Raw genomic sequence first — 12,171 nt, 5'->3', positions numbered from 1 at the left:
CTTTGTGGTATTGGTGTCTGTGGAAAGCTACACAACTGGTTTCAGAATTATTTGTCTAATAGAACATGTGTTGCTCGTGCGAAAGGCGCGTATTCTTTTACGTACACGGCCACGTCTGGGGTACCTCAGGGATCAGTTCTGGGCCCGCTTCTTTTTTCTATTTTTGTGAACGATGTGTGTAAGCAGATTGTAAACTCGTCTTTTTTGCAATATGCTGATGATATTAAGATATTTAAGGAGATTAGAACTATCTCAGATTGCAAGTTTCTACAAGAGGACATAAACTCATTTAGCAAAAGGTGTTCACTGAACGGTCTCCTACTAAACAGCTCGAAAACCAAGGTCATGTCCTATAGTCGCAAAACGCAAACGACGTGTTTCGCTTACAGTGTTCGCTCAGACGTATTGTGCCGTTCTAGTGAAGTGCGGGACTTGGGAGTGCTTTTTGACTCCTCCTTGAGATTTGATAGCGATGTGGCTCGTATAAGTACCTGCGCCTTGCGCGCGCTCGGTATCGTTTGTCGAACGACTAGAGTATTTAAAAACCCCACAACGTTTGTAACCCTGTACCGCTCTTTGACAAGGTCTCAACTCGAGTATGCATCTCCTGTATGGAATGGCAGTTGTAAAACTACCCTCCTAAGGCTGGAGCGAGTGCAAAACAAATTTTTATCTATTTATCGATATCGATATCTGCGAGATGAAACATCTCTATCAAAGGGTAACAATGTATTGGACGTCCTACAAATGAACAGCTTATATCACCGTCGAGAAAAGGCAGATCTGGTTTTCCTTTTCAAAGTCCTTCATGGTATGGCCGACTGTTCAGAACTGCTCTCACAGATATCTTTGCGAGTTCCTCGGACAGCGACCCGTTTGACAACGTCTTTTTACTCTCCTCGAATGTTAAATATCTTGGACCCGATGTTTCGTATGTGTCGGGCATATAATGGCATTGGAAGTGATCTTGATATTTTTTGTGTGACTGAATTTGTCAGATCTCTCAGATTCTTGTATGGGTCTCTCTGAACCTGTCGGTGATTGTGATGTTATTATATATTATTTTAAGAAGGTATATTCGTTGTTGTGGTAGTCTTCCTACTCTGCGTTCCGACCCTGTGTTCCGTTCTTTCCTTGTTGTGTATATCGTATCTTTGTGTCAGCATGCGTTATATGTATCATATCTTTTACTCAATGTTTTGAGTTTTTTATGTTTTTTTCCTACTTTTTTGTAGTGTGTAAGTTTCGGTGTGCCAGCACCAAGACCGCATGGTCGTTCCTGGACACCTAATAAAAATTATTCTTGATTCTTGATTATTATTATTATTATTATTATTATTATAAGAGCGCACATTGGATTACTTGAATAGTGCAAGCGGGCGTACCCGCACGTTGCGTTATAACAAAATTCCCCTGCTAAGTTCAACAAAAAAATTAGCGCTCAATTTTCCCGCGAAGTATAGTGCGACATTTTTCCCGCTAACTATTGAAGGAAAAATTTAACTAAAAAATTCCAACTAAATTTAGCGAAAAGATTCCCCGCCAAAGTTGGCGGAAAATTTGTCCCGCTAAATTTAGCGGGGAAATGTTTTCATAGTCCAATGCGCGGGTAGGCCCGCTTGCATCATTTACTTAAAGCAAAGCGCGGTTAATAATAATAACAACATTTTGTTATTTCCCATCTAATGATATGGCGGCCGAAAGGAAAAAAATGCTATAGTAGGCAGCTTGACTGGTCCTCGGGCCAGTCAAGCTTACTCTGGTCAGCAGCAAGCATGCGCGAAAATACAGGTAAGCAATGTACCCGTTCCGCATCTACGGTTGAAATTTGTACAAACCAAGGTTCTCCCAAGTGCAAAACATAAAATGAAAATAAAAATCACATACAAAAATATTGGCGCAGGTCCTTGAAATTTAGACAATCAAAATCAATATTGTCAATGCAAAAACTATTTAGCAAATGTTCAGGTGTGAAGTTACATCTGATAACCATAGCTTGTTTCGTTGCATGACCATCCTCCATTGACGACTAAGCCGACGGTGACGCGGCTCAAGCCGGTAAATAGCGCCTAAGATCTGCGTTCTAAAAATGTATCCGCTAGCAGGCATCGAACCTCGTCTCTTCGCACTTCGCGTGGGAGCCAAGCGCGAAAACCACTCGGCCAGGGGTGCGCTATCTTTCTGGCTAGCTTTGCCCGCGGCATTATATGCTGACGTTATGACTCTTCTTTTACTGCTGATGAGGTACATAAACTCGTATATATGGCTAACGCAGCACTAGATTTATTATGAGAGTAAACCAATAGAAACGCTTTAAAAATAAATACTAATAAAACAAAAGCCATAATATTTAGGCCCAAAGAAACTTTTTTCTTCATTAGGACGCATCTATATCATTGAGTAAATATTGAATTTGTTCACCTGTTCAAAACGCTGGGCGTTGTGTTTTCACAAAACATGTCATGGCACCATCATCTTGAGTATTAAAATATAAATTAGTTGTAGGTTGTAGGTCTGGTAAGTCGGAATCAATATATATTTTCGAGGTCAGGTAAAGTATCACTATATAAATTTCAATTTTTCGCTCGTTTAAGTTACTGTCACCTGGTTCGGAGTATTACCACGGCCCCAAATCTTAAGATAATACAATTACATTAACAACTAACGTTACGTAATATTGCTTATGTTGAGTTCTGCTCGTATACAGAAAACCTGTTCAGAATGTATATTATATTAAGTATGTAAAACAACGTATAAATATAGGATTTCTACAAGGTAGAAACATGAACTGCTCAGTAACCGTTCCTACTCAATTTAATTGCCTGGGTCAAACCCACTCGTCCCCAATGATTAATCTCGCAACTATGAATATTGAAATATACCTACATGCCAATTAAACACAGGAAAAAATATTTATCCTGCAGATTGCCTCAACTGCTTCATGTTTTTTTGTTTTTTTTTATTCTCAGTGATGTTCGCTTAGCTAGCATCAGCATGAAAACGTTACGTGCGTTGATGTGCCATTTTGTTATAGCCGAATAATTCTTTTCATTTGCGTGTGTCTTTTATCTCTCTCGCGCCCTGTCACTGCTGTAGAGTGCAATTCGGGGCCGAGAGCTCTTCAAGCAGTTTCGTTGCACCTTTTTTTTCGCGGCTTCCCCTATTGTGCATGGGAAATAAAGATCTCATTAGTACTAATATTTGTCTTGCTTTGTAGAGAGCGCTTCTTACCGCGCACCGGTGTACTGCAGTAGTGCACCGATACGACACCGCGGCGTCACCGAGAAGTTCTTGAAGCGACACTTCGAACCGCCGCCTATTGGAGACCTGAACATCGAGGTGCTTCTAGACGGTAGACGGTCGTCAGGTTGCCACCAGCGAAGACCCGAGGTAATGCTCGTCTTGCGTCTCAAACCGTACTAGGCTCGATAGGACTGATGAATATTTATGGTTCAGACGAATCCGCAGTTTAATGTTGGCTCCAGCAAAACGTATAGCTGGGCTTGTTGGTTCGTCAATGGAAATGAGCGCCAAAGGAACAGGGACAGGTGAAGAAGTGGGCGACCATACGGGGCGCACTCATAACAGAAAGTTTGTTAGAAAACACACATGCTAAAATACCTAAAATAAACCTAGTCACTTCCAGCGTCGCCCCCCCCCCTCTCTTTCTAAATATAAACGTCTCTCCCACAATTTAAAAAAACAAAAAATTGCGGAGCGTTACAACGTTTCGGTAGTTTTTTCGGTCCCAAAGAAACTCTCGGCCTTGTGCAGAAGGATAAATGCTTCGGAAGAGGCTAGTGACGAATGCAAAAAAAAAAAAAAAAACAGAAAACAAAGTTTGTGGAGTTTAAAATATGTGTCGTCTACGATATACCATTATCCTGTGGCCGCTCGTATGTAGGCAAACTGGCCGCTGCATTAATGATAGTGCGAGGGAGCACGCGTTAACTATCAAACAGACACCGCCAGGCCATATGGCCGTGCATTGTGATCGATGCCTGTGCACTCCGATGCTGTCAAACACAATCATCCTCAAACGACACAGCAAAAAAAAAAAAAAAAAAAAAAACCAGAGAGAGTTACGAAGGATTCGTCATCAAAACATCAAGGGCTGATATCTGTATCAACGAGCCGTCAGCGGCCTTATCAGACAAAGAACTTTTATATTTAGAAAGGGAAGGGGCGCTGGAAGTGACTAGGTTTATTTTAGGTATTTAAGCATGTGTGTTCTCTAATAAACTTTCTGTTGCGAGTGTCTACCCCGTGTTGTCGTCCACTTCTTCACCTGTCCTTGTTCCTTTGGCGCTCATTTCCAGTAATGTTGGCTGTAATTCGGATGAGCATTTTATCATTTATTCAGGGTTGCATCGGGGCGATACACAGTTAATGGTGGAAGTAACACCGCGTCCATAACAAGGAAGGAACACTTCTCCGTACATCGAGATCATTCGGGTTTATTCGTACCCCCGAATGTAAAAGATATAGAGGCAAGAGAGACCTTGACTAGTCAGTCTGGCCCTCGCTCACTCCCGAACTTGCTAGGTTGAATGTTCTAGATTCCGAATGGAATGGATAAAGAAGCCGAGCGTGGTCTTGCGGACTCATTCACTCTCGCGCTAGTCAGTGGTCACGCCGACACATCATCGCTCGCTCCTGCCGCCTTCGACGCTCATTGCTGCTTTCTCGGGGCTTGTTCTTTCTTCTGCTTCTGGCACGACTTTGCCGATTGAACCTTTGTTTCAGTTCGTTGTTATATTGTCTCTTTGTTTTAATCCGTGAAAATAGAACTTACAGGTTTCTACGAAAATACCGTTACCATTACGAGTGTAGCGGTCGCCTGGCAATGTGATCTGCCTCCTATGACATCCTATCAGTATTAACCATACCGCTGACCATAAAATCCACGTCGGCGGCTGGTATTCGATACCGGGTGACCCGTATTCGTGTACCGGAAACCGGTATAACAACGTCAGTGGACGATGCGAAAAATCTGGTGGCTTGAATGAAACTATGCAGTCCGGTAGAAAGACGTACTGTACCTGTTTTATTCATTAAAGGTATGTATGAAATCAACATAAACCGGAGAAGTGGCTCCTTAATCAGAACACGAGCTTTTCCCCAGGCATTTTTTTTTTTTTCATGACGACGCGTTGTACAATTTGGTACCATTCTAGGCAAAGTGTATGTTTACCGTATTTTATACCACCCGAGACATGGTGGAAGAAACAAGACCACGTTTCAAACACAGCTAACCACTTTATTCAGTTCGCCCTCCTTTTATACATCCTGAACCCAAAATCGTCACCATAAAAAGCACTCCAAACAAAGGCACCAAGGGGACACGTCTTGACATCGCAGCCACAATAATCTTTAAAAAAAATAACGAACCATCTTGAACTAACAAAAGCTACACACACATCAAAACTTCGGCCGAAGGGAACATCTTTGACCTCCGCAGCCACTCTTATCTTTACAGAAAACGAAGAAGCGAACCACACGGAACCGACTGCAGTCCAAACCCATCAACCTGTTACACCTTTTTTCTTTTACGTACGCATACAAACAGAACAAGATCATAACAAAAGAGGTACCTCTGGCGACAAACACAAGACCTGTTCAATGACCATTTTCTAAATACCGACGGCACCAGGTGGTGGCTGCACGAACTAAAAATCGAGGAAGTGACCTACCTGCGCTACCAATCGATAACGGGAGCTACGCTACCAGTTGCTTCGCTCTCTGAGCTGCGTCGCGTGCCCAACGCGACTTTAAAAAGGGAAATCCGCAGCGTCCACCCAAACGTCGTGTTTTTCTTTCCGTCCACTTTCTTTTTTTGTGTAACACAATTATATTTATGCTCCAATTACGCTTTCTACTCGTCGATCTAGAGCCTCATTCCGAATTTCCTCGATTTTTCGTGCCGACTTACACCGCTTGGCATCGGGTGCTAGCGCGTGCGCACAACGCTTCTCAGAAAAGGTCCATTCATACTCGCAGAAAAGCTTTCGCGCTATCACTAAGAAGCATAGACGCCTGGCTTATGCAATTGCCGATCGACCTAATTATTACTGTCTCATTTACAACCCTTTTGACGTCATTGGACTCATTGACCTCTCTGATGTTTTGACGTGTGTGTAGCCTTTCTTAGTTCAAAATGGTTCGTTATTTTTTTTTAAGATTATTGTGGCTGCGAAGTCAAGACGTGTCCCCTTGGTGCCTTTGTTTGGAGTCTTTTTTATGGTGACGATTTTGGGTTCAGGATGTATAAAAGGAGGGAGAACTGAATAAAGTGGTTAGCTGTGTTTGAGACGTCGGCGTGTCTCTTCCACCCAGCCTCAGGTGGTCTAAAAAATGGTAAACTTACACCAGCTCGCCTGCGCCTAACTGTGTTTTCATAAAGTGTATGTCTAGCTTCGGAAATTTTAAAGATCATTAGTGCATCGCAGATGTCAAGCACAACTGGAATATGACTGCAGCATATATGAAAATAGTTCTAACGCAGTGCTGCAGAATTTAATCACTCCGACAACCTGTGGTGTTCAGACATATAAATCGAGAGGCAAACAAGGAGATTTTATATATCATTTTATATTACTTGAAAATAAAAGATTCCGGGACCGTTAAATTTTCTATATAACTTCAAATCTGCTTCTCAGCGTAAGGACACCCAGTAATACTAAAGCGTTCCTGAGCTTCATCACAGTGATCTAAGAATCGGTTTCTGCATATAAATGGTATTTCAGAAAAGTGTTCCTTTGTGACCATCAGGTAACAGGCTGGAAAAAGAAATGAGTTTTAAATATAAGATTGAACGGTTGTGTAAAATATAGTTTCACTTTATTCCTGATTGAAAAATGTAGTACCTAAACAAAGCATTGAACTAGTTTTTAGTAAAATAGCCACAATTTAAACACACACACACATACTGCATAACACTACTTTATTTATAAAAACGCCATTTCACAAATTCAAAAACAGGTCGTTATTAGTTTATAACTTTTAAAACAACGAATAAAACTTTCTTTATGGGTATTTTGATATAGAATTGTCGATACAAGAAAGTATCTTTAATACACTTTCGCGATGCATTGGTATAGCAGATACTGTCCAGCACTGCTTTTTGGCTACAACTAGTCGTTATGTAATTTGCTCTTTGGTGAAAAGCACTTGCAAATCATTTTGCTGCTCTATTATGTTTTGCTTGGAATTACGAAGACACTTGAAATTCTTAAATCGTTATAGTTTGATTAAATTGTAAATAAGTTTGATAATACAAAAACCAAATAATATAGATAATTGCACAATAAGCAATTGCGTAGTCTATGCGTTTCATGCGTGCGCTTATAAATGACTGACAAAACGCTTCTATGTTATAGATGTTAACAGAAAACAGCTTACCGAGGTAATTAATATTATAGAGGCAGTACTTCGGGCAAAAAGATTTTTTTTTAACATGTTTAAAAATCGCGCACAAAGAGACGAGGACAAACGAGAAAAGAACACAGAACATAGACAGGCGATTTTTTCCCAGAATTGTCTCAAACAAGCAGTCAACATGCGTTTTTGTACAATGTGTTACGACGATAAAAATGAGGGTGGGAAGTTAGTGTAGGGTCGAGATCACTGACTGGGTAACGGGCCTGCTCCTTGTGGTTGTGTCTGGGGGAGAGGGTTTATATTGTCTTCCTTTAAGAAACTGGTAGTAGTGAGCTTGTAAAGAGATTTCCCTTGTCGACTAGGGTGTCCTATCCCTATGAAAGGGGTGTTTTTATTAAACTCAAAGCTCTTTTCGGAAATGTTGCGGGTTGTTTCTTCTTATTTATATCTTTTTTTTCTCCCCTGGCTCAGGTGAAGCTATGTCTGCTGAAACTAAATATCATGTCAAGTTACAGGATTTCGCACGCAAAATTAAAGGTGTGACTGCATCTCGGCATCTTTGTCAATGCGAAATCATTGTGTTTCTGGTTTTAGGGCTGGACGCGACTCCACGGCTAAAGACGTCTAACAAGTTTAGCTAAAAGTACTGCTAAATTGTAGAATCATAAAGGAATGTTATCATTTTAAATGATATTTAATAATTTGAGCATAGGTGATATTGATATGCGCACTATTCAGTTGTTTAATGTAAAACACAGTTAACTCCAAATATTTAGGTGATGTAAATATTATAAACCGCCAACAGACACCACTCGTGAACAACATAGGTTTTCGCACCAACCTCCAGGAAACATTGATAGGTCCGAGTTTTGTGTTACCATACAAGTTCTCATATCTGAAAACAATATATTGAGTCCGAAACTCGCAGGAATTTCCGATCCTGTTGAATAGTAAATGAAATATTGTCACAGACAAAACGAGACCAAGTAAACAAAGGATTGCAGTCGTGCCTTATATGCACAAGACGGCGCATAACCTAAAGAAAATAGCGAGCCGCATAAACACTAAGGTGGTCTTTTCTGCGCCAGAGAAGCTAGCCAGGCTGAGTCATTTGACGAACCCTTTCCGCAAAGCCTCGCTGGGTTGTGTGATTAGGCACAAAAATCCGTTTGTCGTTTGTGTTGAGGGTGTGGTATATCAGATTCCCTTAACATGCGGTAAGAAGTATGTAGGTCAGACTGGGAGATGCCTGAACGAAAGGCTCCGAGAACATAGTCTAAACATCAAAAACTATCGGGATGGCCACCTTTCAATGCATTGCCATGACTGCGGGTGCAAACCTTTGTTTGACTCATGCTCCGTACTCTCTAAACATAAAAATAGAACTGTTAGGGAGATTATCGAAGCAGACGAAATAAAAAGGGCTGGGCTGGGGTGTGTCAGCGTCGCATCTATCGACCTTTTCGATAAGGAGGTGCAGTTCATGCAAGTGGTGGCTAGGCCTGGGGTTGGTTGATTGATAGGATCGAAGCGTGTATATATGCCTCATTTCCATGTTGATTAAATAGTTGCAGTCAGCGCTCGTGTCTGTCTTGTCTTTCTTTATTTTGACCTCGTCCAAAAAAGCGCTACCATGCCTTTGGCAACAAAAGACCATTACCAACTAGCCCAACATACAGCTTTGATCAGCGACCAAGGTATCGTATTCTAGAAAAGCAAGGGTATTGTAAATAATTCGCGTAGGAAGCAATCTGTGATAATGTTGCTGCAGAGATTCCCGCGGCATTTGGAGATTATTGGCTGTCTCGGAATTTCATACTTGAAGCAAAACGCATACTTTCGCGTCTAGTACGGAACCTCAGATTGCATAGTGACTTAAGAAACTTTTGGCGGCACAGACACCCAGTGTGGTAAGTATAAAGCTGGCACGTAGCGTACTGGAATATAATTATATCACACAAGTTGTCTTAACACCGCCCATTTCTTTCTAAAGCACACCAGCCCAATGTTTAACGAAAACTGTGTCAAAAGCTTGTCAAGTAGAACGAAAATAATAAAACGCAACCATCATAACTACTTCAATATATAGGGTGGCTAAAGTCGCGAGGCTCGATCTAAAATGGACCGTAAAAATCGACGCCTGCCCGTAGCCCCTCAAACTTTTCGTCAAAGGTGTATTTCATAGGTCGGTTTTTTCTTGTAGAATTACAAAGCGTAGTTCTCTTTCTGTAAAAAATAAGGCCAAGAAACTTGCCTGGGTCAACGGCGGGAGGCGACGCAGACGACCAAGTCAAGGTGCGGGGTGTGTTTGACACTCCTATTGATAGATGGCGCTACCTCCTTGTTTCCGTCAGAGTTCTGGTTTCGGTTTGCTTTCAATGAAATATCGAAAGTGCCCGCGTCGACCGTGGTTTATTGACACCAACATAATCGGTTTTGTAATCTACCTTTGGCGTGAAAATAAATGCAGACAATGATAGAAAAACTTCAAGTAACAAAAATAAAAGAAAACGCGGTTGCATAACGACAACGCTGACGGCGCTCTTGCTGCCGGCGGATTTCGTCTGCGTGTCGTCTGCTTTCTTTCGCTGGTCGGTTGCATCCTTGGACGCTGCTTCCGAGACCTTTTCTGTCGTGGTTCGGGAGAAAACAGCCACAATGCGTCACCTGACCGTCGAAGGGAGGGCAAAAGTAGTCCTTTGGTTTACAGAAACCAGGAGTATGAGGCAAGTGAGATCGAAGTTTCGAACCACTTTTCGCAGGCGTCCGCCCACCCGTCGGACTGTCCTGCGCTGGGTGCACCGATTCAACACGGAAAACACTGTGCAGACCAGGCTGCGAGTACTTGAAGAGAGGTCGCCACAGCAGAACAAACGACACGCCGTGCTTGCGGCATTTGCATTGAACCCACGCCAGTCCGTGCGGCAAGTCGCAAGACAACTTGGCATCAGTAAAAGTTTCGTCTGGATGGTGATCCGCCGACAAATGTATCCGTACAAGCCACAGGTTCTGTTCGAGCTGCAGCCAGATGACTATGAACGGCGAAAGCAGTTCTGCGTGGACGAACTTGGGCGCATCTCCACAAACAGGAACCACCTTCCGTTTCTGCTTTTCACGGACGAAGCTATTTTTCATCTGGATGGGCACGTGAACAAGCAAAACACCCGCTGCTGGTCCGAGACGAACCCCCACTGGATCATTGAAGAGGCTATCCAGTCACCAAAGGTCGTAGTATGGTGTTGACTTTGGAGGGAAGGCGTTGTCGGTCCATTCTTTTTTGAGGGCACGGTCACCGGCGACGCCTACCTTCGCATGCTCGAACAGGACGTCTTGCCGGAGCTGGAAGCTTCGCACATGCAAAGGGAGGTGTGCATCTTCCAGCAAGACGGAGCACCACCGCATTACGCCACCGCAGTGAGAGACTGGCTTGACAGAACCTTTCCCGGCAACTGGATGGGTCGAGGGTCACCGACAATGCCCTGGCCCCCACGGTCCGCTGACCTGACAATTTGTGATTTTTTTGTTTAGGGTTTTGTGAAAGCCCAGGTCTACGCAGTTCGCGTACGCTCGATGACGGAACTAAAAGAGCGGATTATATCTGCCTTCGATGCGATCACGGACAACATGCGGGAGGCAGCCTTCAGGGATTATGAGCGAAGACTGCACAAGTGCCTCCAAGTTCGAGGTGGACATGTGGACTGAAGACAACGAGAACTGAAGATCACATATCTATCCATTTTGCACATATGACCAGCGGCTTTGACAACCGCGAAAACCGCGGGCTCCTACTGACAGGCTCTTTTCAGAGCCATTAATTGCTGTTTATCTGGAGCTTGCTTTGGCAGCCTCCCGTGTCTCAAAAGTGCATGCGGTGTAAATAGCATCCAAAGTGACGCATGGTGGCTGTCTCTCCACCAACCGCGGCAAAACAAAACAAAAAAATGGTCTCGGAAGCAGCGTCCGAGGATGCAACCGACCAGCGAAAGAAAGCAGACGACACGCAGACGAAATCCGCCGGCAGCAAGAGCGCCGTCAGCGTTGTCGTTATGCAACCGCGTTTTCTTTTATTTTTGTTACTTAAAGTTTTTCTATCATTGTCTGCATTTATTTTCACGCCAAAGGTAGATTACAAAACCGATTATGTTGGTGTCAATAAACCACGGTCGACGCGGGCACTTTCGATATTTCATTGAAAGCAAACCGAAACCAGAACTCTGACGGAAACAAGGAGGTAGCGCCATCTATCAATAGGAGTGTCAAACACACCCCGCACCTTGACTTGGTCGTCTGCGTCGCCTCCCGCCGTTGACCCAGGCAAGTTTCTTGGCCTTATTTTTTACAGAAAGAGAACTACGCTTTGTAATTCTACAAGAAAAAACCGACCTATGAAATACACCTTTGACGAAAAGTTTGAGGAGCTAAGGGGGCAGGCGTCGATTTTTACGGTCCATTTTAGATCGAGCCTGGCGACTTTAGCCACCCTATAAATTATTTAAATTACAAATTGCAAAATTGTTTTTAAAATATTAAGGTTTTTGTTTTTAATTTAGCGTTGACATAACTATAAAGCAATACGCAATGGCCTGCAGACTTAGCGAATAATTCGAACGAGGTATACTCACAAGTCAACATCCATTTTCTCAGCAAACTATTTCTGACGTTGCTAGTAATGTAACAAATTCTCCGATTGAACAGATCGAGAAATAAAAAAAAAATCTTGAACTCACCTGGTTCTCTGCCCATAAAAATTTTGTTCCCAGTCACATTTTTTACATAAAAATTTTGAACCAA

The sequence above is a fragment of the Ixodes scapularis genome, unplaced genomic scaffold, assembly GCF_016920785.2.
Source record: "Ixodes scapularis isolate PalLabHiFi unplaced genomic scaffold, ASM1692078v2 ptg001200l_1__unscaffolded, whole genome shotgun sequence".
Taxonomy (NCBI): domain Eukaryota; kingdom Metazoa; phylum Arthropoda; class Arachnida; order Ixodida; family Ixodidae; genus Ixodes; species Ixodes scapularis.
The sequence above is the reverse complement of the archived record's forward strand: the minus strand, read 5'-3'. Positions refer to the sequence as shown.